Source organism: Bos grunniens, chromosome 8 (genome assembly GCF_055505025.1).
Source record: "Bos grunniens cultivar Pamir isolate PY7600 chromosome 8, Bosgru_T2T1.0, whole genome shotgun sequence".
Classification (NCBI taxonomy): domain Eukaryota; kingdom Metazoa; phylum Chordata; class Mammalia; order Artiodactyla; family Bovidae; genus Bos; species Bos grunniens.
Genome location: NC_141172.1, coordinates 10,614,569 through 10,641,969, shown reverse-complemented (window position 1 = coordinate 10,641,969; position 27,401 = coordinate 10,614,569). Strand labels below are relative to the sequence as shown.

Below are 27,401 nucleotides of genomic sequence, written 5' to 3'. Positions count from 1 at the left end.
GAAGAATCAGGAACTGGATTTTGTGCCATTTTTCCAAAAAGGAAAAGCAAAAATCAGAGATTTTGACTAACTTTATTCAAGTCAAACAACTACAAGCAAGTAGTAGATATAAAATTTGATACTATGAATTAAAATACTTTGTCCTCTTTGTCTGTGCTCCCATGTTAAAATATGTAATTAACTCCAGTTATAGTCTAGTAACCTCAAGATCCAGAAGTTGGTTACAAAGTTAATTAAATAAGTGACAGTGGTTGGGGTACTTCAGTGACATTATGAAGCGGCATCTACCATCATGAACAATTTTGGCTTTTGAGAAAACATGGGGTGGTTTCTTTACAGACAAAAGATAGAACACCAACTTTAACAAATGTACTGATAATATACTGACTATATGAATTCAATCTGAGAAACAAATGATTGCTATAGAAAAAATAATAACCTCGTTAGAATAAAATATTTGCCTTCTAGTTAAGCATGGTAAAATAACTGACATAGCACTTATTCATGCATTGGAGAGGAAATGGCAACCCACTCTGGGGACAGGGAGCCTGGTGGGCTGCCGTCTATGGGGTCGCACAGAGTTGGACACGACCGAAGTGACTTAGCAGCAGCAGCACTTATTAGCCTTTATTCATTCTTCCCTTCCTTAGATTACTACATCAATATCTCTAATTTTGTGAGTCACAGGATTTATTAAATGCCATTTGTGTTCTTTAGATCTTTAGTATATTTTTCTTTACCATCTGAGCCACCACGGAAGCATAGTAAATTTTTCTAAATAACCATGAAAGAGAGAAAAGTCATATTATTTTTGCTTCTCCAAAATTAATTTGATCTCCTCTTTTATCTTCCAGAAAAATGCATTCTTTTATCCATATGATAATTCTGTTTACCGTAGCATATGATGTCACAATTCAATCCAAAAAGACAGCATTGTATTTAAATGTAACTATTATTTTTTCTGCATTTTCCTCTCCTTGGTATTAGAATAAAGGTGTCATTTGAACCATGCAGTCTCATTTTTGTAGTAATGAAATAAAACTCATATTTTAAAGCAAGACAAGAAAAATTTATATATAAAATTTTGCTCTGCCCATTTGGGCCTTCTCCCTCTTCTCAAGTGTGCACTTTGCATCTGCATTAGGCGTTAACCAAACCTTCCCAACGCAGAAATACCAGTCATCATCCACTTTTCTTCTTCTGGAGCCAGCTATGTAATTTCTTAAAAGAAAAGTTTACTTACTTATGACTGTATTAGTGTAACTATGAATACTACTTGTATTCTGCCTATTTCACAAGATTAAGTCTTACACTAACAAGTGTGTGACTCTGCCTCTGATAAAAATGATAACTAGGCAACTTGAAATGATTAATGAAATATATAGTTCAATACAATAAATGGCTATAATAGTGTAGCTCCAGATACTGGAAGAATCAACAAGAGGAAACAGACCATTTCTTGGACCATAACTGATTAGCAAGACAGGTGTTTCACAGGCTTTCAGCTACTATTAACAGGGCCTAGTCCTGGGCTGCTGTGCCCCCTTCCAGGGGGTTTTCCTGACCCAGGAATCAAAACCCAGGTCTCTTACATCTCCTGCATTGGCAGGTGGGTTCTTTACTACTAGCGTCACCTGAGAAGTCCAACAGCAAATTAAAAGGACTACCAAGAAATCCATGTTCCACCTGGTAATGAGCTTTCTTAGCACCATGGAACAAATCAGTCACAAAATGCCTCCAAAACCTCGGCCAACATTAAGACTGGAAGGGAGGGAATTGTAAAATAAAGAATACTGCCTACTGTCCAGTTCTGGAAGAATCAATTCATTAGCCTCTTCAGTCACTGGCCTACATCCTGCACCACTCTGAAAGGAATTTAGAGCAAAGATCAGGATGAGACACTTTGCATTCTGGGGAAAATGGCAGAATTGGCCTTTAGATAGTTAGATATTTGTAGGAGAAAATCTTATGAACCCAATTTCTTGCATCTTCTCGTACTTAGAAAAGCACTAAAACTCTGAACTAAGATACCCAATGAGTAGTCACTCTCTACCAAGATATGAACCTTGCTTTCATGTACCCCTTCACCAAAGTCACATATATACTGACCTCACACTCATGTGGACTCAAATAAAATTTTCCATTTCTTTCTTAGATTGACTATAGATTAATTTTTTTTGTCAACAGCACCTATCATAAAGCTAAAATAATTATATGCATATAGTGAACACACACACGGATGTACATGTTTTTGTGTGTGTATATATATATACGTGTGTTTAGTCAGAAAATCATGTCTGACTCTTTTGTGACCCCATGGACTGTAGCGTGCCAGGCTCTTTTATCCATGGGATTTCCCAGGCAAGAATACTGGACTGGGTTGCCATTTCCTTCTCCAGGGGGTCTTTTGGACCCAGGAATTGAACCTGCATCTCCTGCATCACAGACATATTCTTTACTGCTGAGCCACTAGGAAAGTCCATATATACATATATACACATATATATTTGTGTGCGTGTATATCTTTCAACTGGATGTACACACTTATGTTTATCATTGCCTATGCTGCTGCTGCTGCTGCTAAGTCACTTCAGTTGTGTCCGACTCTGTGCGACCCCATAGATGGCAGCACACCAGGCTGCACCGTCCCTGGGATTCTCCAGGCAAGAACTCTGGAGTGGGTTGCCATTTTCTTCTCCAATGCGTGAAAGTGAAAAGTGAAAGTGAAGTCGCTCATTGCCTATAAATGAGTACAAAGAGCAGAGAACAGACATGCTGGAAAGTAGATATATCGTAGATGTATAAACAGAAATGTGAAGACAAAAGGATATTTATTAATAAATACTTGTGTACTCCTGTGTGGATATTTACAAACCATAAGGTCTATATTCTGATATATGATTTCTCATATTAGATTCACCTTGCATTGACTCTGAGACTGCAGAACAGTGTGTGTGTGAGGGAGACAGAGAGAGAAACATCATAGCACAGTTACCGCAGCAGATTGAAATTGGGAATTTATTATAGAGAATGGGAAGTTTTTATCTGAGAGATTTTGACTCAGAACGCCAAGGAAAAAAATGCGTGAAAAATTCAAAGACAACTACACGGAGGACCAAATTATCAAAGTCTGGGGCGAAAGACCAGAGACTTGGCCGGCCAGACGTCTGTAATTGCTCACTCAAACAGAAACCACGATGTATTGGTCCAGAGAAAGAGGGACTGCATCTTTCCTCTCTTAACCTTTTGGCCCCAATTTCAGTCTTCTTCCCTTTGGGTCTCCTTTTGAAGTGTGAAGAGTGCTCATTTGTTTTCAGTGTGGTCTCACAAGAAACAGTGGATGCAGAGAAGTAGCCCGACAGCAAAACATGAAGTACTGTTGATGAAAACATGGAGTCTGCCTCTCAAGGTGGTGGCGGAGGGAGGCAGTGGGAGGATGAGAGGCTGAAAACTAGCATTAAAATAGTGCATAGCACAGAGAACTCCGCTCAGTGTTATGTGGCAGCCAGAGAGGAGGGAAGCTGCGGGGAGAATGGATGCGTGTAAATGCATGGCTGAGTCTGCTGTTCACCCGCAACTATCACAACATGGTTAATTGGTTATACCCCAATACAAAATTAAAAGGTTTTTAAAAAATAAAATGGTGCACAGCTACCACGTTCCAAATTTAAGATGGAAATACAGGTCCTCACGATAAATTCAAGGACCAATAAGAATAACTATATTCTATAGTCTTGGGCTTTTTCTCTCTTGTTTCACAGTTTAATTTTTTTCTTACTTTCTTACATTTTAAAATTATTCTAGTGTTTTAATGTAAACCAAGGCAATTCATTTTCAAAGGGCAATGGTTACAAATATGCTAATACAATGTAATACTCCCCACAACACCTACCATATTTATTTTTGAACCAAAGATCCCCCCAGAAAAAATTTTCTTCCGTTGGTCTCTTATGGGTTTTTCCCTTCTCTAGCTTCACTAATAATTGCAATTAGAAGAATAAAAGCAAACAGTTATCTTATCCACCAAATAAGGGTCATAAATGGGCATTCATCCAAAGTTTTGGGGCAAAAGTCAGAAACTTGGCTCACCAGAGGCCTGTAATTGCTCAAACAGAAACCACCATGTACTGGCCCAGAAAAAGAGTGGGCCAGTTATGGTAGCTCACTGGGTAAAGAATCTGCCTGTAATGCAGGAGACCTGGGTTCAATCCCTGGATGGGGAAGATCCCCTGGAGAAGAGAATGGCAACCCACTCCAGTATTCTTGCCTGTGAATTCCATGGACAGAGGAGCCTGGTGAGCTACAGTTCACGAGGTTGAAAAGAATCGGACACAACTGAGCGACTAACACACACACACACAGGCAATCACATGTATTTCTCTAAACCTCACAACAACTCTGTAAGAGGCAATTACTGCCTATTCTCAGTTTTATAACAAAACACTGGTAAAGGAATGGTAGGTGTTGGGATCTGTAATAGTACAGGCAACGAAGTTAAGGCTATACCAAAGTCTGTGAGGGACATGTTCATCCAGATTTCCTAAGGGAAAAAAAATATAATACAAATCTTACAACTCAATTCAGTGAAGAATCACTACTCAGAGACCTTCTGACCCTGGAATTCCCCTGCTGGTTTATATGTGTGAAATTCTAAGAAATAGGCAACCTTGTTTGTAGAATCCTTACTTGTGTGTGTGTTGAAAAAAAGTGAGGAATTAAACTAAAATATCCACTAAACAATAAATGATCAAATAGATTATGATTCATCTATACATGGAAAGCTATGAAGCTTAAAATTAGATAGGTACATTATTGTAGGGAGGATATCAAGATGGCAGAGTAGGACACTGAGCTCACCTCCCCCCAGGAACACATCAAAAATACATCTATGCAAGGAGCAATTCTCATTGAAAACAGACTGGCAGAGGGACTCATACAACCAAGGGTGTAAGGAAAGATCCAAATGGAGTTAGGTAGAAAGGAAAGAGCAACAGTCATGGAAACCTGTATCCCTAGGAGGAAGACATAGACAGGGAAGGGGATTATACCAGCCTGAAGATCCTCCCTGGAGAGTGAGCTGTTCAAACAACAGTGGAGAGGAGCCAAGATGGCGGAGGAGTAGGACGGGGAGAACACTTTCTCCCCCACGAATTCATCAAAAGAGCATTTAAACGTCAAGTAAATTCCACAAAACAACTTCTGAATGCCGGCAGAGGACATCAGGCACCCAGAAAAGCAATCCAACTCTTCGAAAGGAGCGCGACTGAACAAAGAGAAGAAATACAGCTCCATCCATCAGAACACCGACACAAGCTTCCCTAACCAGGAAACCTTGACAAGCCACCTGTACAAACCCACACACAGCGAGGAAAAGCCACAATAAAGAGAATTCCACAAACTGCCAGAATACAGAAAGGACACCACAAACTCAGCAATTTAAACAAGATGAAGAGACAGAGGAATAGCCAGCAGATAAAGGAACAGGATAAATGCCCACCAAACCAAACAAAAGAGGAAGAGATAGGGAATCTACCTGATAAAGAATTCCGAATAATGATAGTGAAATTGATCCAAAATCTTGAAATTAAAATGGAATCACAGATAAATAGCGTGAAGACAAGGATTGAGAGGATGCAAGAAAGGTTTAACAAGGACCTAGAAGAAATAAAAAAGAGTCAATATATAATGAATAATGCAATAAATGAAATTAAAAACACTCTGGAGGCAACAAATAGTAGAATAACAGAGGCAGAAGATAGGATTAGTGAATTAGAAGATAGAATGGTAGAAATAAATGAATCAGAGAGAATAAAAGAAAAACGAATTAAAAGAAATGAGGACAATCTCAGAGACCTCCAGGACAATATTAAATGCTACAACATTCGAATCATAGGGGTTCCAGAAGAAGAAGACAAAAAGAAAGACCATGAGAAAATACTTGAGGAGATAATAGTTGAAAACTTCCCTAAACTGGGGAAGGAAATAATCACCCAAGTCCAAGAAACCCAGAGAATCCCAAACAGGATAAACCCAAGGCGAAACACCCCAAGACACATATTAATCAAATTAACAAAGATCAAACACAAAGAAAAAATATTAAAAGCAGCAAGGGAAAAACAACAAATAACACACAAGGGAATCCCCATAAGGATAACAGCTGATCTTTCAATAGAAACTCTTCAAGCCAGGAGGGAATGGCAAGACATACTTAAAATGATGAAAGAAAATAACCTACAGCCCAGATTATTGTACCCAGCAAGGATTTCATTCAAGTATGAAGGAGAAATCAAAAGCTTCTCAGACAAGCAAAAGCTGAGAGAATTCTGCACCACCAAACCAGCTCTCCAACAAATACTAAAGGATATTCTCTAGATAGGAAACACAAAAATGGTGTATAAATTCGAACCCAAAACAATAAAGTAAATGGCAACAGGATCATACTTATCAGTAATTACCTTAAACGTAAATGGGTTGAATGCCCCAAGCAAAAGACAAAGACTGGCTGAATGGATACAAAAACAAGACCCCTACATATGTTGTCTACAGGAGACCCACCTCAAAACAGGGAACACATACAGACTGAAAGTGAAGGGCTGGAAAAAGACTTTCCATGCAAATAGGGACCAAAAAAAAGCAGGAGTAGCAATACTCATATCAGATAAAATAGACTTTAAAACAAAGGCTGTGAAAAGAGACAAAGAAGGTCACTACATAATGATCAAAGGATCAATCCAAGAAGAAGATATAACAATTATAAATATATATGCACCCAACACAGGAGCACCGCAGTATGTAAGACAAATGCTAACAAGTATGAAAGGAGAAATTAACAATAACACAATAATAGTGGGAGACTTTAACACCCCACTCACACCTATGGATAGATCAACTAAACAGAAAATTAACAAGGAAACACAAACTTTAAACAATACAATAGACCAGTTAGACCTAATTGATATCTATAGGACATTTCATCCCAAAAAAATGAATTTCACCTTTTTCTCAAGCGCACATGGAACCTTCTCCAGGATAGATCACATCCTGGGCCATAAAGCTAGCCTTGGTAAATTCAAAAAAATAGAAATCATTCCAAGCATCTTTTCTGACCATAATGCAGTAAGATTAGATCTCAATTACAGGAGAAAAACTATTAAAAATTCCAACATATGGAGGCTGAACAACACGCTGCTGAATAACCAAAAAATCACAGAAGAAATCAAAAAAGAAATCAAAATTTGCATAGAAATGAATGAAAATAAAAACACAACAACCCAAAACCTGTGGGACACGGTAAAAGCAGTCCTAAGGGGAAAGTTCATAGCAATACAGGCACACCTCAAGAAACAAGAAAAAAGTCAAATAAATAACCTAACTCTACACCTAAAGCAACTAGAAAAGGAAGAAATGAAGAACCCCAGGGTTAGTAGAAGGATAGAAATCTTAAAAATTAGAGCAGAAATAAATGCAAAAGAAACAAAAGAGACCATAGCAAAAATCAACAAAGCCAAAAGCTGGTTCTTTGAAAGGATAAATAAAATTGACAAACCATTAGCCAGACTCATCAAGAAACAAAGGGAGAAAAATCAAATCAATAAAATTAGAAACGAAAATGGAGAGATCACAACAGACAACACAGAAATACAAAGGATCATAAGAGACTATTATCAACAATTATATGCCAATAAAATGGACAATGAGGAAGAAATGGACAAATTCTTAGAAAAGTACAACTTTCCAAAACTCGACCAGGAAGAAATAGAAAACCTTAACAGACCCATCACAAGCACGGAAATTGAAACTGTAATCAAAAATCTTCCAGCAAACAAAAGCCCAGGTCCAGATGGCTTCACAGCTGAATTCTACCAAAAATTTAGAGAAGAGCTAACACCTATCCTGCTCAAACTCTTCCAGAAAATTGCAGAGGAAGGTAAACTTCCAAACTCATTCTATGAGGCCACCATCACCCTAATACCAAAACCTGACAAAGATCCCACAAAAAAAGAAAACTACAGGCCAATATCACTGATGAACACAGATGCAAAAATCCTAAACAAAATTCTAGCAATCAGAATCCAACAACACATTAAAAAGATCATACACCATGATCAAGTGGGCTTTATCCCAGGGATGCAAGGATTCTTCAATATCCGCAAATCAATCAATGTAATACACCACATTAACAAATTGAAAAATAAAAACCATATGATTATCTCAATAGATGCAGAGAAAGCCTTTGACAAAATTCAACACCCATTTATGATAAAAACTCTCCAGAAAGCAGGAATAGAAGGAACATACCTCAACATAATAAAAGCTATATATGACAAACCCACAGCAAACATTATCCTCAATGGTGAAAAATTGAAAGCATTTCCTCTAAAGTCAGGAACAAGACAAGGGTGCCCACTTTCACCATTACTATTCAACATAGTTCTGGAAGTTTTGGCCACAGCAATCAGAGCAGAAAAAGAAATAAAAGGAATCCAAATTGGAAAAGAAGAAGTAAAACTCTCACTATTTGCAGATGACATGATCCTCTACATAGAAAACCCTAAAGACTCCACCAGAAAATTACTAGAACTAATCAATGATTATAATAAAGTTGCAGGATATAAAATCAACACACAGAAATCCCTTGCATTCCTATACACTAATAATGAGAAAACAGAAAGAGAAATTAAGGAAACAATTCCATTCACCATTGCAATGAAAATAATAAAATACTTAGGAATATATCTACCTAAAGAAACTAAAGACCTATATATAGAAAACTATAAAACACTGGTGAAAGAAATCAAAGAGGACACTAATAGATGGAGAAATATACCATGTTCATGGATTGGAAGAATCAATATAGTGAAAATGAGTATACTACCCAAAGCAATTTATAGATTCAATGCAATCCCTATCAAGCTACCAACGGTATTCTTCACAGAGCTAGAACAAATAATTTCACAATTTGTATGGAAATACAAAAAACCTCAAATAGCCAAAGCGATCTTGAGAAAGAAGAATGGAACTGGAGGAATCAACCTACCTGACTTCAGGCTCTACTACAAAGCCACAGTTATCAAGACAGTATGGTACTGGCACAAAGACAGAAATATAGATCAATGGAACAAAATAGAAAGCCCAGAGATAAATCCACGCACATATGGACACCTTATCTTTGACAAAGGAGGCAAGAATATACAATGGATTAAAGACAATCTCTTTAACAAGTGGTGCTGGGAAATCTGGTCAACCACTTGTAAAAGAATGAAACTAGAACAGTTTCTAACACCATATACAAAAATAAACTCAAAATGGATTAAAGATCTCAATGTAAGACCAGAAACTATAAAACTCCTAGAGGAGAACATAGGCAAAACACTCTCCGACATACATCACAGCAGGATCCTCTATGACCCACCTCCCAGAATATTGGAAATAAAAGCAAAAATAAACAAATGGGACCTAATTAAACTTAAAAGCTTCTGCACATCAAAGGAAACTATTAGCAAGGTGAAAAGACAGCCTTCAGAATGGGAGAAAATAATAGCAAATGAAGCAACCGACAAACAACTAATCTCAAAAATATACAAGCAACTCCTACAGCTCAACTCCAGAAAAATAAATGACCCAATCAAAAAATGGGCCAAAGATCTAAATAGACATTTCTCCAAAGAAGACATACAGATGACTAACAAACACATGAAAACATGCTCAACATCACTCATTATCAGAGAAATGCAAATCAAAACCACTATGAGGTACCATTTCACACCAGTCAGAATGGCTGCAATCCAAAAGTCTACAAATAATAAATGCTGGAGAGGGTGTGGAGAAAAGGGAACCCTCTTACACTGTTGGTGGGAATGCAAACTAGTACAGCCACTATGGAAAACAGTGTGGAGATTCCTTAAAAAACTGGAAATAGAACTGCCTTATGATCCAGCAATCCCACTGCTGGGCATACACACTGAGGAAACCAGAAGGGAAAGAGACACGTGTACCCCAATGTTCATCTCAGCACTGTTTATAATAGCCAGGACATGGAAGCAACCTAGATGTCCATCAGCAGATGAATGGATAAGAAAGCTCTGGTACATATACACAATGGAGTATTACTCAGCCATTAAAAAGAATACATTTGAATCAGTTCTAATGAGGTGGATGAAACTGGAGCCTATTATACAGAGTGAAGTAAGCCAGAAGGAAAAACACCAATACAGTATACTAACGCATATATATGGAATTTAGAAAGATGGTAACGATAACCCTCTATATGAGACAGCAAAAGAGACACTGACGTATAGAACAGTCTTCTGGACTCTGTGGGAGAGGAAGAGGGTGGGAAGATTTGGGAGAATGGCATTGAAACGTGTAAAATATCATGTATGAAACGAGATGCCAGTCCAGGTTCAATGCACGATACTGGATGCTTGGGGCTGGTGCACTGGGACGACCCAGAGGGATGGTGTGGGGAGGGAGGAGGGAGGGGGGTTCAGGATGGGGAACACATGTATACCCGTGGTGGATTCATTTTGATGTTTGGCAGAACTAATACAATTATGTAAAGTTTGAGAATAGAATAAAATTAATTAAAAAAAAAAAAAAAGAAAACAACAGTGGACACCCCAGCCCTGGGGTCTGACACTGGGAATACAAGTCCCCCTAGCTAGCTTGAAAACCAGTAGTACGAACACAAGGGCTGTAAGAAATCTAGACTTATGCTCACGAAGAAGATACACATGCTTGCTTTCTCCCAGGAACAAGGCAGAGGAAGCAGAATTAAACTGCCTGGGACTCTGGCTGGTTTCCATGGCTACCCTGGGCACCCTGGACCACGCTGAGTGCCCCACTCTGGTCCCTGTGGCTCTGCTGCTGCTCCACACTAGGGCGAAGGCTTCCAGGGCCAAGGAGGGAGCACGGATGGGTGGGAAGAGCCAGCTTGGACCCTGCACAGCTTCCACACAGAGTGAGAGTGATCATTACTGGTATTCATGGAGGCATTACATCAGAAACAGTCTGGATCTCGAACTGATGTGCCAACACTGCCTCGCCATGAACATCAGACCTCACTGGATGCCTATCCTGGCCCCTCTTGTTCCAGCACTACTCCTTTCTGGGTTGAAAGTGCTATTGCTCAGAGGAGGAAGAGCGCACACTTAGAGGAAATGGAACCCACTTGGATCCAACCGTCAGGTTTCTGCTCCAGAACACTAAGACATGAGCCCACCTCAGCAGGGCAGTGTTCGCCAGTGAGCATAGGAGAAGCCTTGGCTCGCACCTGGTTCCAGCTCTAGCCCCTCCATCTCCATTCCCACCTCCCACCAATGTGAGAGCTGCCAACTCACCCTCATGGAAGACGTGAACCCTGATCATGTCAGATACAGATCTTCCACCAAAGCCACTGGGCACAGTTGACTACATAGCACTGCTCCCACAAAAGGACACTCCTTCAAGACCAGGGTAGGTAACTATGTCACCTAATTTCATAGAGACAAAGAAAGTTAAGCAAATGATAAGACAGAGGAATTTGTTCAAAGAAAAGAACAAGGAAAAAAAAAAACTAATGAAAAAGAGAGAAATACTTTATCAGATAAAGAGTTAAAAGCATTAGTAATAATAATGCTAACTGAAATAGGGAAAAGAACAGATGAACAGAGAATTTTAACAAGGAACTAAAAAATATTTTTTAAGAAATAGAATTAAAGAGTACAATAACAACGACAGAAAAAACACTAGAAGGAATTAATACCAGACTAGGTGATACAAGAGAACTTATAAGTGATCTTAAATACAGAATAGAAATCATCCATTTTAGACAGCAAAAATGAAAACAAAAAATGAGAACAATTTAGGGGACAATAGTAACAGTACTAACATTCATATTATAGGGGTCCCAAAAGGAGAAGGGGCTTCCCTGATAGCTCAGTTGGTAAACAATCCGCCTGCAATGCAGGAGACACTAGTTTGATTCCTGGGTCGGGAAGATCCACTGGAGAAGGGATAGGCTACCCACTCCAGGATTCTCAGGCTTCCCTTGTGGCATAGCTGGTAAATAATCCACCTGCAATGTGGGAGACCTGGGTTCATCCCTGGTTTGGGAAGATCCCCTGGAGAAGGGAAAGGCTATACACTCCAGTATTCTGGCCTGGAGAATTCCATGGAAACCCATCTAGAAGCTTTCATAAGCCTTTAATCCTTCTCCATCAGAGGGCAGACAGACTGAAAACCACCATCACAGAAAACTAACCAATTGAATCATATGAACCAAAGCCTTGTCTAACTCAATGAAACTATGAGCCATGCCATGTAGGGCCACACAAGACAGGTGGGTCATCGTGGAGAGTTCTGACAAAATGTGGTCTACTGGAGAAGGGAATGGTAAACCACTTCAGTATTCCTGCCTTGAGAACACCATGAACAGTGTGTAAAGGCAAAAAGATAGGACACTGAAAGATGAACTCCCCAGGTTGGTAGGTGCCCAGTATGCTACTTGAGATCAGTGGAGAAATAAATCCAGAAAGATTGAAGAGATGGAGCCAAAGCAAAAACAACACCCAGTTGTGGATGAGACTGGTGATGGAAGCAAGGTCCAATGCTATAAAGAGCAATACTGCATAGGAACCTGGATGATTAGGTCCATGAATCAAGGCAAATTGAAAGAGATCAAACAGGAGATGGCAAGAGTGAACATCCACATTTTAGGAATCAGCAAACTAAAATGGACTGGAATGGGTGAATGTAACTCAGATGACCATTATATCTACTACTATGGGCAAGAATCCCTTAGAAGAAATGGAGTAGCCATCATAGTCAACAAAGAAGTCTGAAATGCAGTACTTGAATGCAGTCTCAAAAATGAGAGAATGATCTCTGTTCATTTCCAAGGCAAACCATTCAATATCACAGTAATCCAAGTCTATGCCCCGACCACTAATGCTGAAGAAGCTGAAGTTGAATGGTTCTGTGAAGACCTACAAGACCTTCTAGAATTAACATCCAAAAAAGATGTCCTTTTCATTATAGGGGACTGGAATGCAAAAGTAGGAAGTCAAGAAACATCTGGAGTAACAGGCAAATCTGGCCTTGGAGTATAGAATGAATCAGGGTAAAGGCTAATAGAGTTCTGACAAGAGAATGCACTGGTCATAGAAAACACTCACTTCCAACAACACAAGATGACACTCTACACACGGACATCACCAGATGGCAAACACCAAAATCATATTGATTACATTCTTTGCAGCCAAAGATGGAGAAGCTTGATACACTCAGCAAAATCAAGAACAGAAGCAGACTGTGGCTTAGATCATGAACTCCTTATTGCCAAATTCAGACTGAAATGGAAGAAAGTAGGGAAAACCACTAGACCATTCATGTATGACCTAAATCAAATCCCTAACGATTATACAGTGGAAGTGAGAAATAGATTTAAGAGACTAGATCTGATAGACAGAGTGCCTGATGAACTATAGATGGAGATTCGTGACATTGTACAGGAGACAGGGAGCAAGACTGTCCCCAAGAAAAAGAAAGGCAATAAAGCAAAATGGCTGTCTGAGGAGGCTTTACAAATAGTTGAGAAAAGAAGAGAAGCAAAAAGGAAAGGAGAAAAGGAAAGACCCGTCTTAATGCAGAATTCCAAACAATAGCAAGGATAGATAAGAAAGTCTTCCTCAGTGATTAGTGCAAAGAAATAGAGGAAAACAATAGAATCAGAAAGACTAGAGATCTCTTTAAGAAAATTAGAGATACCAAGGGAATATTTCATGCAAAGATGGGCTCAATAAAGGACAGAAATGGTATGGACCTAAAAGCAGCAGAAGAGATTAAGAAGAGGTGGCAAGAATACACAGAAAAACTGTACAAAAATATCTTCATGGCCCAGGTAATCACAATGGTGTGATCATTCAACTACAGCCAAACATCCTGGAATGTGAAGTCAAGTGGGCCTTAGGAAGCATCACTACAAACAAAGCTAGTGGAGGTGATGGAATTCCAGTTGAGCTATTTCAAATCCTGAAAGGTGATGCTGTAAAAGTGCTGCACTCAATATGCCAGCAAATTTGGAAAACTCAGTAGTGGCCACAGGACTGGAAAAGGTCAGTTTTAATTCCAATCCCAAAGAAAGGCAATGCCAAAGAATTCTCAAACTACTTCACAATCACACTCATCTCACACACTAGTAAAGTAATGCCCAAAATTCTCCAAGCCAGGCTTCAACAGTATGTGAATTGTGAACTTCCAGATGTTGAAGCTGGTTTTAGAAAAGGCAGAGAAACCAGAGATCAAATTGCCAACATCTGATAGATCATTGAAAAATCAAGACCACTCCAGAAAAACATCTACTTCTGCTTTATTGACTATGCCAAAGCCTTTGACTGTGAGGATCACAATAAACTGGAAAATTCTTCAAGAGATGGGAATACCAGACCACCTGACCTGCCTCTTGAGAAATCTGCATGCAGGTCAGGAAGCAACAGTTAGAACTGGACATGGAAAAACAGACTGGTTCCAAATAGGAAAAGGAGTACGTCAAGGCTGTATATTGTCACCCTGCTTATTTAACTTATATGCAGAGTACATCATGAAAAACGCTGGGCTGGAAGAAGCACAAGCTGGAATCAAGATTGCCGGGAGAAGTATCAATAACCTCAGATATGCAGATGACACCACCCTTATGGCAGAAAGTGAAGAAAAACTAAAGAGCCTCTTGATGAAAGTGAAAGAGGAGAGTGAAAAAGTTGGATTAAAGCTCAACATTCAGAAAACAAAGATCATGACATCCGGTCCCATCACTTCATGGCAAATAGATGGGGAAACAGTGGAAACAGTGTCAGACTTTATTTTTTGGGCTCCAAAATCACTGCAGATGGTGATTTCAGCCATGAAATAAAAAGACGCTTACTCCTTGGAAGAGAAGTTATGACCAATCTAGACAGCATATTAAAAAGCATAGTCATTACCTGCCAGCAAAAGTCCATTAGTCAAGGCTATGGTTTTTCCGGTAGTCATGTACTGATGTGAGAGCTGAACTATAAAGAAAGCTTAGTGCCGAAGAATTGATGCTTTTGAACTGTGGTGTTGGAGAAGACTCTTGAGAGTCCCTTGGACTACAAGGAGATTCAACCAGTCCACCCTAAAGGAAATTAGTCCTGAATATTCATGGGAAAGACTGATGCTGAAGCTGAAATTCCAATACTTTGGCCACCTGATGTGAAGAGCTGACTCATTTGAAAAGACCCTGATGTTGGGAAAGATTGAGGGCAGAAGAAGGGGACGACAGAGGATGAGATGATTGGATGGCATCACCAACTTAATGGAGATGAGTTTGAGTAAACTCCGAGAGGGTGATAGACAGGGAAGCCTGGCGTGCTGCAGTCCATGGGGTCGCAAAGAGTCAGACATGATTGAGTGACTGAACTGAACTGAAAAGAAGAGAAAGGGTGCACTGGGACGACCCAGAGGGATGGTATGGGGAGGGAGGAGGGTTCAGGATGGGGAACACATGTATACCTGTGGCAGATTCATTTTGATATATGGTAAAACCAATACAATATTGTAAAGTTAAAAAATAAAATAAAAAAGTTAAATACAAAAAATAAATAAATAAAAGGTGTTTGATGAAATTATAAAGGAAAATGTTCCAAATGTGCAAAAGGTAACAGATATCCAGGTACAGGAAGCATAGAGAGTCAATCAACAGATAAATAGATAAAGAAGATGTGGTGTATGAATGCAATGGAATATTACTCTGCCATAGAAAGGAACAAATTTTGCTACTTGCAAGAAAAGGAATGGACCTAGGGGCAATTATGCTCAGTGAAATAATGCAGACAGAGAAAGCCAAATAGTATATGTTATCATTTAAATGTGAAATCTATAAAATATACTAATGAATATAACAAAATAGAAAGAGGTTTATTGATAAAGATGGCACCCCACTCCAGTACTCTTGCCTGGAAAATCCCATGGACGGAGGATCCTGGTGGGCTGCAGTCCACCAGGGGTCGCGAGGAGTCGGACAGGACTGAGCGACTTCACTTTCACTTTTCACTTTCATGCATTGGAGAAGGAAATGGCAACCCACTCCAGTGTTCTTGCCTGGAGAATCCCAGGGACAGGGAGCCTGGTGGGCTGCCGTCTATGGGGTCATGCAGAGTCGGACACAACTGAGGTGACTTAGCAGCAGCAGTAGTTACCAGTGGGCAGAGGAATGGAGGGGAGAAAAGATAGGGTTAATGTATTCAGAGGTATAAAGTATTAAACACAAAACAATAAAGTAACAAAGATATACTCTGCAGCACATGGCATTTAGCCAATATTTGTAAAAACTTTAAATGGAGTATAATCTATAAAAACATTGTATTACTATGCTTACACCTTAAACTAATATAATATAGTAAGTCAACTTATACTTCAATAAAAATAAAATTAAATAGGTACATTTTTATAAGTTAATGTGGAAAATCTCTAAGGTACATTCAGCCAAAAAAAGTAAAGAACAGAAGAGTATACAAAATGTGATCTCTTTGATGTGATAATCATACTTTTTATAATACAGATAATATTTAATGTAATATTAGAGGTCATTTTGGCATTTTTCATAATATCTACTATTATACATAATTTATTTTATACACACCCACATACTTTGAGTGGAAAGAAGGTTGCAATAAAGGGAAGTGTATTTTATAACTTTTGGAGTAATTTGAATCATTTATATTCATATAGTATTTTTATGTTAGTCACTCATTCCTCGCTTTGTGACCCCACGCACTGTAGCCTACCAGTCTGCTCTGTCCATGGGATTTCCCAGGCAAGAATACTGGAGTGGGTTGTCATTCCCTTACTCCAGGGGATTTTCCCGACCCAGGGATCGACCCTGGGTCTCCTGCATTGCAGGCAGATTCTTTACTGTTTGAGCCACCAGGGAAATCCATGGGTGGGAAATTATGGATTATTATTCAATCTGTCATACTCTTCTGTATTAAAGGTTCTTAAAATAAATATTCTCTTCTGAAATGCCCTTCCTCTACTAAACACTTAAATACTCCTTAAATCAGATCTCACACACCTGGGAGAGCATTACAGCGTTTACAAAACTATAAGTAATGTCTTCCATGAGCCATAACACCAAAACCAAAAATCCTCACAAAACACAAAGCAATACAAAAAACATTGAGCTAAAATATGGAGTTGAAAATCCACACAGAAACCATGGCTTCCCTGGAGGTACAAACAGCTTGTAATTATTACATCTAAAAATGTGAGAAAACACAATAACCTAATCAAGAACACAGACTGCAGAATAAGATACACACAGAGTATGGATACTGAAAATATAAGAAACAAGGTATACAACAAGTACAGTCACAATGTTCAAAGAAATAATAGGACATACAGAAAATATTATAAAGAAATGAAACAACTGAAAGTGATCAGGACTATATTTAAAGGGATACAAAATATAATCACTGGAATTTAAACTTCATTTGATGTGTTTAAATGATGAAGCAGAGCTGTTGAGAACATCAACAAACTGTAAGAGAAATATGAAAAGATTATTCATAATTCAACTCAGAATTGAAATTATGACATGAAACTATGAAAGAGAGGTTGGGTGAAATCAATGACCAACAACAAGTCCCCACAGCCTTTAACTGGAAATCCACACAGAATAAAAAGAAGGGGGCAAAACCAACATTCTGATGCTGCAAATTTTTCAGAATTGATTTAAAAAACAATTTTTAGATATAAGAATCACTCTGAGTTAAAAAAAAAAAAGAAAAAGAAAAACACCTTCTTTTAGTCACAGCATAGTAAACTGCAGAATATGAAAGCAAATAAGAAGATAGCAAAGCACCTGAGACTTTTCACTGTCAGTGATGGAAGCCAATTCCACTGGATGACCTCTTTACTCTATGGTGTATCTACAAGGACGATGAAATCACTCTCATCTAGATCTCATCATCTAGTCTACTGGATCCCTCCAACATCTCTTCTGCCTCTGAATCTCTCCATCCTTCCCTGTGCTTTCCTATTTCCAGCTCCATCCTTCCATCATACCATAGCGTTAGCTGCCCAGTCATGTCCATCTCTTTGTGACCCCATGGGCTGTAGCCCGCCAGGCTCCTTTGTCCATTGGATTCTCCAGGCAAGAATATTGGAGAGGTTGGCCATTCTCTTCTCCAAGGGATCTCCCCAGCCCAGGGATCGAACCAAAGTCTCCTGCCCTTTCAGGTGGATTCTTTACCAGCTGAGCCACCAGAAAAGTCCCCCATGGTATGGTCTATCATACCATAGATATGATGTAAAGTCATTTTCTGCTTATTTCACAGCTTATGCAGATTGTCTCTGGTTGCTCCTTTACTTCTTGGATCTTTGCCTTGACTCCAGTAATTTCCACAGTCTCTGAAAGGCTGCTGCTGCTGCTGCTAAGTCACTTCAGTTGTGTCCGACTCTGTGTGACCCCATCGATGGCAGCCCACCAGGCTCCCCCATCCTCAGGATTCTCCAGGCAAGAACATTGGAGTAGGTTGCCATTTCCTTCTCCAATGCATGAAAGTGAAAAGTGAAAGTGAAGTCGGTCAGTCGTGTCCGACTCTTCGCGACCCCATGGACTGCAGCCTACCAGGATCCTCCGTCCATGGGATTTTCCAGGCAAGAGTACTGGAGTGGGGTGCCATTGCCTTCTCCACTTTGAAGGGCTAACTTTCTTTAAAGAGTTTCTGCTAATCCCTCAGTATTTATCTTCAGAGCTCTTATCTCTTGCTTTCTGTGTGTGATTTATGCCCTTTATCAACTTATAGACTGCCTGTCCCCAATTTCCCCACAAATTACATTTGTTAAAGTAATTAATAGGAATTAGTTTTGATATGACAATATTTTATAGAATAGCAAGTATTGGAGAACTTTTGATTAGTAACTGGTCCGAAGTCATAGTCCAACAAAAGAAGCCAGGTGGCCCGAATTATCACTGATTGGTTTGGGGCAAGCCTCTATAGTAAATGCTGAAATGAAAGCAGGGGCCATGAATGTTATCATCTAATAAGAGCAGTATAGTAGCATCAGACCTGGAAATGCTGTCCCCTGGTGTGTGCGCCCTGGCTCTCTCCTGAAAGCATAAGGGATTAAACACAGAGGAATTATACAGACATAAGCTAGACAAAAGCATTACTAAAGTTCTAGTGACTATATTCTTTGGTCAAAGTATAAAATTTTGTAGAGCAGAACAAATATGATTCCATATTACATCTGTTTCTTTTGCTTTAATCTTTATAGTCTATTGTTTTTGCTACAAGTCAGTCATTAAAGGGATGTTGCCTATACCTTTGGAGAAGGAAATGGCAACCCACTCCAGTCTTCTTATCTGGAAAATCCCATGGACACAGGAAACTGGTGGGCTATAGTCTATGGTCACAAAGAGTTGAGCATGACTGAAGCAACTTATATACCTTAAAGTATACATAATGACCCATCTCTGGAATTCCTGCCTCCCCATGTCTTAGTACTAAGCAGAAATACCTTTGTTTAAGCTCACAGCAAACAATCTCATCAAGCCCACCTATGAATGGATGCAGAAAGGAAGAAATTAGAACCAGGAAATATTCGCAACAACTTAGTCTTTTAAACTTTACCTCCTTACCCCCTTCCCCCTTTTGCTCTATAAAAGAAACTAGCATCCAAACCCCAGCAAGATGGTTCTTTGGGACACTAGTCCAGCATCTTCTTAGAAAGCTGGCTTTTTTAATAAAACATTTATTTCTTGCCCCCAAAATTTGTCTCTCCATATATTGGCCTGTCATTTGGCAAGTGACATCCCACTCCAGTACTCCTGCCTGGAAAATCCCATGGACGGAGGAGCCTGGTAGGCTGCAGTCCACGGGGTCACTGAGGGTAGGACACGACTGAGCGACTTAACTTTCACTTTTCACTTTCATGCATTGGAGAAGGAAATGGCAACCCACTCCAGTGTTCTTGCCTGGAGAATCCCAGGGACAGGGGAGCCTGGTGGGCTGCTGTCTATGGGGTCACACAGAGTCGGACACGACTGAAGTGACAGCAGCAGCAGCAGCATGAGCTTGGACTCAGTAACAAAATCTCCTGCTTCCCAGAAAGCAGGGTGGAGTAGGAATAATGACAAAATTAACTTATAAACCAAGTTCTGTGCTAAGTCACTTCAGTCATGTCCAACTCTTTGCAACCCTGTGGACTCTAGCCCTCCAGGCTCCTCTGTCCACTGGATTCTCCAGGCAAGAATACTGGAGTGGGTTGCCATGCCCTCCTCCAGGGCATCTTCCCAACCCAGGGATGGAACCAGTGTCTCTTACGTCTCCTGCCCCGGCAGGCAGGTTCTCTACCACTAGTGCCATGTGGGAAGCCCTTACTTGCTATCTGAGATCCTCATTCTATTCTTCAACTTCTGTGAACACAATTTTCTCATCTGTAAAATTGTATATGTGGACATTTTCTGAAGAGAAATGATACAAGACATTAAAAACATCTGACATACTCTCTCCCCGGCAAACTGATTATCAACTTTTGCTGATCCTCCAATATTTCTCTGCCAGTTTATAAGTTCAATACCCCAATCTACTACCTTATCAGTTACTTATGTTTAGCTTTATTTCCTGGACCCTGATATTCTTTAGAGATTCATTCAAGAGTTTTCTTACCTGAGTATTTTTAATGCAAGTAAATGCAAGTAATTAATCCTTGAAGTGACAGTGTCCCTTGTATGACACAAGAGAGTAGATTTTGAAAAGATATTGTAAAATGGATATTGCATTAAATAGGCTGAAAATTTTGTTGTAATCAGTAAAGGATGGAATCTCTATTGTATGGAACAGAATAGGATGAGAGAAAATAAATATCAAAGTTATCTAGAACATAAAAGAGTAAAGAGATGCGGGAGAGGGATACCCATTACACATCTCTATTCAAACTATGACTCCTTGTGTTTCGCCAAGATGAAGGCATTTAGGAATATTAATTAGCTCCCTACAGAAAAGGTGATGAATCTGAAGAACTAATCTGAGAGACCTTAGCTATGACTAGGTATTATCAGAGGAGAAGACTAACTAGCACAAGATTGATAATCCTGCATATAGTCAAGGATATTTCCTCTTGACTAAATAGGAGAAAATATCCAAAATCGATAGGACTCACTGGGGCTATGTCTGCAATAACAAAGAGGTGTGATCATAAGGATATAGGTCAAATAGACCAATTATGCTAAAGTAGCAGCTCCCAAATATGAGATAGAAAGAGTTAAATCCTTTCTCATAAGATACGGACCATGAAAACTGAGGGAGTGGAGGACTCTGCTTCTTCCTCAGGGACTCCAGCTGGTGAAGTTTCCATCTACCATCAGGTGATCTGCACACACCTTTATAGCTTGTGCAAAGGGAAAGCTGTTCAGTGTATTCATCTTCACATATTATTCACTTGGATATTTGTTAATTTGATGACTTAAAACTGAAGTGGTACTGCTATCTTTTTAAAGTCACATACCACATGTCACTTCCACTTTGTCTTAACCAAAGCAAATTATCTGAGCATGCTTAAATTACAAAGGGGCAGAAAATAAGCTGAAGCTCCAATACTTTGGCCAAGGTACTGGAGCTCTATTATTTGCCTTGAAAAAGTCGTAAAGCTGGATATTTATGAGAGCCCTCATGTCTAACTTGCAATCTTATAAAGCTATAAATATAAGTAAATGTATAAGCTATTAAGGATAAAATCATTCTACTTGGAAATAAAATTAGAGTTACATGAGAAATTCAGGGAGAGAAGGCATATTTCAAGAACTGCCTGTGCAACCATATTGATCTTCAAATATGGAAGAAAAAGAATTATTCACTACATCTTTGGATAGTTAGGAAATATGCCCTTTCGCCAAAAGTTTCTTAAGGAAATACCTCCAGATATTGAAGGCTGAATTTCAGAAAGAATTTTTGAGCAGGGATGTTGTTGATGAAAATGGGTGCTGACAGATCCATTAACTGAAGAGGTCCGTAAATGAAAACCCTGACAGCAATGCCTGCAGCACCTTAGAATTATCTAAGTGTTGAAACAAACATACTACACGAAATACACAATATAAAAATCCATAGCAATGTTTTCATGGTTCTAGTTAGATTAATAGGATACTGAGGACTGAAAAGATAAAATCATAAAATATAGTACTTCTCTTTCCTATATAATCAGGTCCATAGTCATCATGGGCTATTTGAGGTATACAAAAGATTAATAACAGCCTGAAAAGTTTTAAGATAAGCAATACTATTCATATATATATATATGCTACAAATTCACTCAATTTTTAATTTAAAACAATCATGATTAATCCAATAAAAGATAAAAAGCTGAATAAAACCGAGTACCAGTACATTTTATACAGATAAAAGGAGAGATGCAGTCTACCATATCCTTCTACTTCTCTGCATATTCATTCTTTTAATTTTTGAGAGTTTGACATTGAAACTCCAACTAAAAATCTTTATCTACTTAAAAAATAATTGTAATATATAGTGGAACTATATGTAATCTTGTTCTGTATTTTCCAAGTCTCCTGCAAATGTGTTACCATGCTTTAATAATTACATTTTTTTTTAAAAAGAGACATAAAAAAACTGAAAGGTAGGATATAGAATCAAGAGTATGATTCCAAAATTAAAGTAAGTTTTTCCATATGCAAAAGACATGCTTAAAATAAAATCCAAAGGCTAAAATAAAAAAAGTAGACAAAACTATCTGCTTGATATAAATATTGCCACCATTCTTTTCCTCCTCTTTTGTAAGTAGGCAAAATTAATGGGAAATATTTTAAGGTGAAATAAGAAAGAAGATTTAAATAATGATGAAAGGCACAGACATACTGAATCTATATATATCTATATAAATAGATATATCCAACAAATAGCAAGGTATTCCAATATATAAAGAGAAAATTCTGTTTCGAATACTAGGAATAATGAAAAAACACAACAGTAGTGATGTTTTAATTCACTGTTATTATTATACGGCAGTTAAATAAAAGTAGAGATACAGGACCTCTGTAGATCAAACAGTAAAGAATCTGTCTGCAACGCAGGAAACCCACATTCAATCCCTGGGTTGGGAAGATCCTCTGGAGAAGGGAACATCAATCCACTCCAGTATTCTTGCCTGGAGAATCCCATGAACAGAGGAGCCTGGTGGACTATGGTCCATGGGATCTCAGTCAGTCAGACACAACTGAGCTAGTAACACTACTACTACTACCACTACTACTAGAGATACGGGAAATTAGTAATATATAAATTATAGGAGTTGGTGCCATCATATGTTTTTTTCTACTTTTTTTTATTTTTCTTTTCATCAGCTAATAAGCTTAAGTTAGCTGAAAGTTTTGAGCCATAGCAGAGCTTTTGCAGGCATAATGACTTATAATTTAGCTAATAATAGTATCAGCACCCTTTTCATGCATGGCAGAAATCTCTGAAGCCACAGTCTTAAAAATTATCTCATAATTCAAGATGTATATTCTTGGATATGCCCACTGAAATAATTTCAACATTGTTTAATCAACATTCTGCTCTTTTCCCTGTCCACATTTTAATTAACCAGCTGTCTTTTTTCTTCATTCTGATTTTTTCTTTTACAATTTGTTTACTACATTATTTGCTTATAATCTTGGACTGAACTGATTCCTTAGAAAATAGTTTCTAAAAGCATGAAGAAATAGCATCCTATCTTTCAAGAAGATAATCCAAGTTCATTCTCAGGAAAACGAGACAGCCGAAGACATCGATGGACTTGATGTCCTGCTGTCTTAAACAGAATTGCTGTTTTGTGATGAAAAAGTCAAATACACTGCATTTAGTCTCAGTAAATTCGCTCTAGTCTAAATATGTTAGATTCAAACTTCTCATGCGTGGAAAAAGGCAATTAATGTACTATAAATGAATGAATATAAACTAAGTTGTTGGAATTCATAATGAAGAATGAAATTAAGGACTTAATTCTGCCTCTTAGCAGTGAAATGAATATTAGTCAGTTGGATTATTTTTCAGTTAAAGTTTTACAAAAGTGCAAAGTAGGAAACACAAACTAAACCAAATTATAAATCATGTGAAAAAATATAAATGCAAATTTAGTTTGAGAAAGTAAACTAATATTTGATTGACTGAAACATGGGAGATTGTGATTTTTAACTCCTTAAGTGTCATAAGTTGAGTGGCAATACATGTTTTTATTTCAGTGAAAATTTGTTTCTATGATGATCAACCCTATCTTAGCAGTTATAAAATCTAATCCCTCATTTTTCACATACAGAGTCAGCTGGAGAAGTACCTTCTTCAAGGCCATACTACCAGCACAGAGACTGGGACTTGGGCATCAGTCCTTTTCTTTCCAGATATCTGAAGATCACTGTCATCTCTTACTATCTGACTTGTCAGACATATTACTAGTAAATTTTAAAAAGACCTTTGGAAATATCAGAACTGTATTTTATCAGAAACATGCAATGGGGACTATTCATGAAGAAATGCAGAAAGAGTATTAGTTTTGCAATTTCCAAAGATGGAAAAAAGAAGAGGAAAGGAAGAATAAAAGTCTGACCTGGAGAAGGAGCTCAGTGTGCTCAGTCACTCGTGTCCAACTCTTTGCGACCCCATGGACTGGAGCCCACTAGGCTCCTCTGCCCATGGGATTCTCCAGGGAAGAATACTGGAGTGGGTTGTCACTTCCTCCCCTGGGGATCTTTCTGACCCAGGTATTAAGGGCCAGACTGGGAGAGCTCCTATGAGGACTAAGGAGGAAAAACCATGTAACATCTGGATCAGGACATGACAGGTCTCAAAGTCAGGAATTTATGAAGGAAAAGGCAGACAGTATCTTCTACCTGATGGTGCAGGCAGGAAATGAGGCAGAAAGGGGTGCTGCCTCCCAAACTGGTAAGTTAGGGTTGCACAAAAGTGCTCTGCAGAGGAAAGAAGTGGCAGTTGTTCTTTGCTGAATGTGGTGAGGCTGCTAGCGAGATGGCCATGTCCTAGAAAGCTATGCTAGCACAAAAGCCAGTAAGGAGTTAGAAGTGACATGACTGTGTGATGGTATTTTCATGCAAGGAGGAATACATAACATCAATTTGGGCTTCTCTGGTGAGTCAGATGGTAAAGAATCCACCTGCAATGGGTTTGATCTCTAGGTCGGGAAGATCCCCTGGAGAAGGGAATAGCAACCCATTCCAATATTCTTGCCTGGAGAATGCCATGGACAGAGGAGCCCTGGGTGTTACAGTCCATGGGATCACCAAGAATCGGACAGCACTGAGTGACTTAACATTTTCACTTTCAGGATTATTTTAGGATTAGGATCACTGAAATGAATAACAATACTGCCTTCAGTGTTGGGAGTTTTCTGTCTTGTTATGTGAATTTGAGACAAGGCCTGAAGAAGTGTGTCTGATACTGTGGGTTCATGGCAAGGCACTCAAAGACACAGGTTCCCCCCTCCCCGCCCACCCGCCACCCGCCACCCCGTGCCCTGTGATTTCATTGCTCTGAAGGGTGGGGAGAGTAGTGGAGGAAGGGGAGGATTCCTGTTGGGCTAACCAAGCCACTTTGAGGAATATCAGTCACTTAAGTCTACAGGAAAGTCCCTGGATTTTCCATCTTTTGTTTTAGGTACAGACTGAGTTTATGTCTGCTCTCAATTAAGTGTCAAGAAAAGAGATTTATATGAGAAGGATTCACACAGAGAAACACACAAATAAACTCACAGAAGAGGCCACATAGAGATTCAGACACCCAAAGAGTAAACATACTGAAACATAGACAGACAGGCAAAGAGATGTACACTCACAGACATAAACACACAGACATGCTTCACATACAGACACAGGGACATAGAAGAGATAAAGAGAGATAAGCAGAGGGACAATGAGAGACAATGAGAAACAGAAAGGGAGACTCACAGACACATATACACAGACATGAAAACTTACATGACAAGACAGAAATTTACATGGAGAGACGGGGATACAGGCAATTCACACATAGAGGAACACAGGGCAAGATACAACAGAAAGAGATACAGGCAGAGAGAATCACATCAAGATCCACACAGCTGTGCATGCCAGGACTTCAGTCACACCTGCCTTATTAGAATCGCCAGGGCTGAAGTCAGAAATAGGTGGTTTTAAAGACCTGCAAAGAAATTTCTCTGGAAATCTTTTGTATTAAATCTCCATCACTCCCAAAGTAATGTGTCTATCAGCTGTTTCTCTCAATCTAAAAGGGCCTTACCAGTACGCTAGAAATTTGTTATGGTTTTTCAACAATTTAGTTTGTCACTTCTGCCCCATTTTAGGATTTCTTTTTCTGCCAAATTGAGTTGCAACTTAATTATTTTTCACTTAGGCTTCTTTATTCTCATTTATTTTACCTTTGTACTACCTAAAATATTTTTGTTTCTATTCTTTTAAAATGTTGTAACATTACATTTACCTCAATTCATAGGCTAGCTCTTTTTATTCTCAGCTGTGAATTATTAAATTAAGTGGAACAACTTTGATAGCAAGCACTAAAAATTCATGTCAAACTGGCTTAAACAGTAAAAACACTTGTAGACTCTCATACCTGGAAATCCATACGTCAGGTAGGTTTTAGGACCTACTTAATTCAATGGCTGTGTCTCCATTCCCCTGTAATTCTTGAAGAGGCATGAGGGAGTCAGAATATTTTTTTGGTCCTCTTCAGGCTGGTAATCAGATGGCTACAGTATCCCTTGCATTTCTGCCAATAGCCAGCAAGAGACAGCACTTAAGGCTTTCCTTTAAGTAGAAGGGAAAATTTCCCAGAATCCCCTTTTCAAAATTCCCCTTACATTTCATTGGCCCAGATCCAGTTTTGTGCTCTTTCCTGAACCTATCTCTGCAACCAAGTAATACGCACTCTGTTTATTACAGGTGTAGTGGCTTCAACCAATCACTGGCAGGGGAATGGGATTTTTAACTGACTTAGACTAATTATAGCTCACAGCTGAGCTGGGGTCACCCTTCAAAACAAGGGTGCTACAATTCAGAAGAGAGAGAGACACCAGAAGGAAAACTAAGGTGTTAGTAGGAAAAGGGGAAAGGTTCCCAGCCAGCTTCTGGGTAAGCAATCAATAATATCCATCATCATCATCATGCATACTAAGTCCCTTCAGTCGTCTCCGACTCTTTGTGACCCTATGACAGGCGGGTTCTTTACCATTAGCGCCACCTGGGAAGCCCCATTATTATCATGCTGCTGCTGCTGCTAAGTCGCATCAGACTCTGTGCGACCCCATAGACGGCAGCCCACCAGGCTCCCCTATCCTGGTCATCATAGTCACCTTTATTTTTACACAAATCGTAACGCAAATAAAAATCCCCGGTG

The 27,401-nt window shown here is 39.0% G+C and overlaps 2 long non-coding RNA genes across 9 annotated transcripts in view; both read right to left on the bottom strand.

Annotated features, from left to right (window-relative positions):
- The window catches only part of LOC147366666 (uncharacterized), a 251,660-nt gene extending 224,681 nt beyond the window's left edge, over positions 1-26,979 (bottom strand). The window contains exons 1-5 of one of the 8 annotated variants that reach the window (XR_015168878.1): positions 26,866-26,975; positions 26,619-26,774; positions 21,292-21,390; positions 19,519-19,558; positions 15,896-16,172 (exon numbers count right to left, since the gene is read on the bottom strand). This is a non-coding gene — a long non-coding RNA (uncharacterized LOC147366666). Of the gene's footprint in view, positions 1-15,895; positions 16,173-19,067; positions 19,109-19,518; positions 19,559-20,381; positions 20,465-21,291; positions 21,391-26,618 lie in introns of those variants that run through there. The other 7 variants (XR_015168881.1, XR_015168880.1, XR_015168873.1 and 4 more) reach the window with 7 other exon arrangements.
- Positions 3,741-11,473, bottom strand: LOC147366667 (uncharacterized). Its single transcript, XR_015168882.1, has 2 exons — positions 11,340-11,473; positions 3,741-4,540 (listed from the first exon to the last, which is right to left on the bottom strand). It is a non-coding gene; the product is annotated as an uncharacterized LOC147366667 (long non-coding RNA).
- Positions 26,980-27,401: the final 422 nt, after the last annotated feature.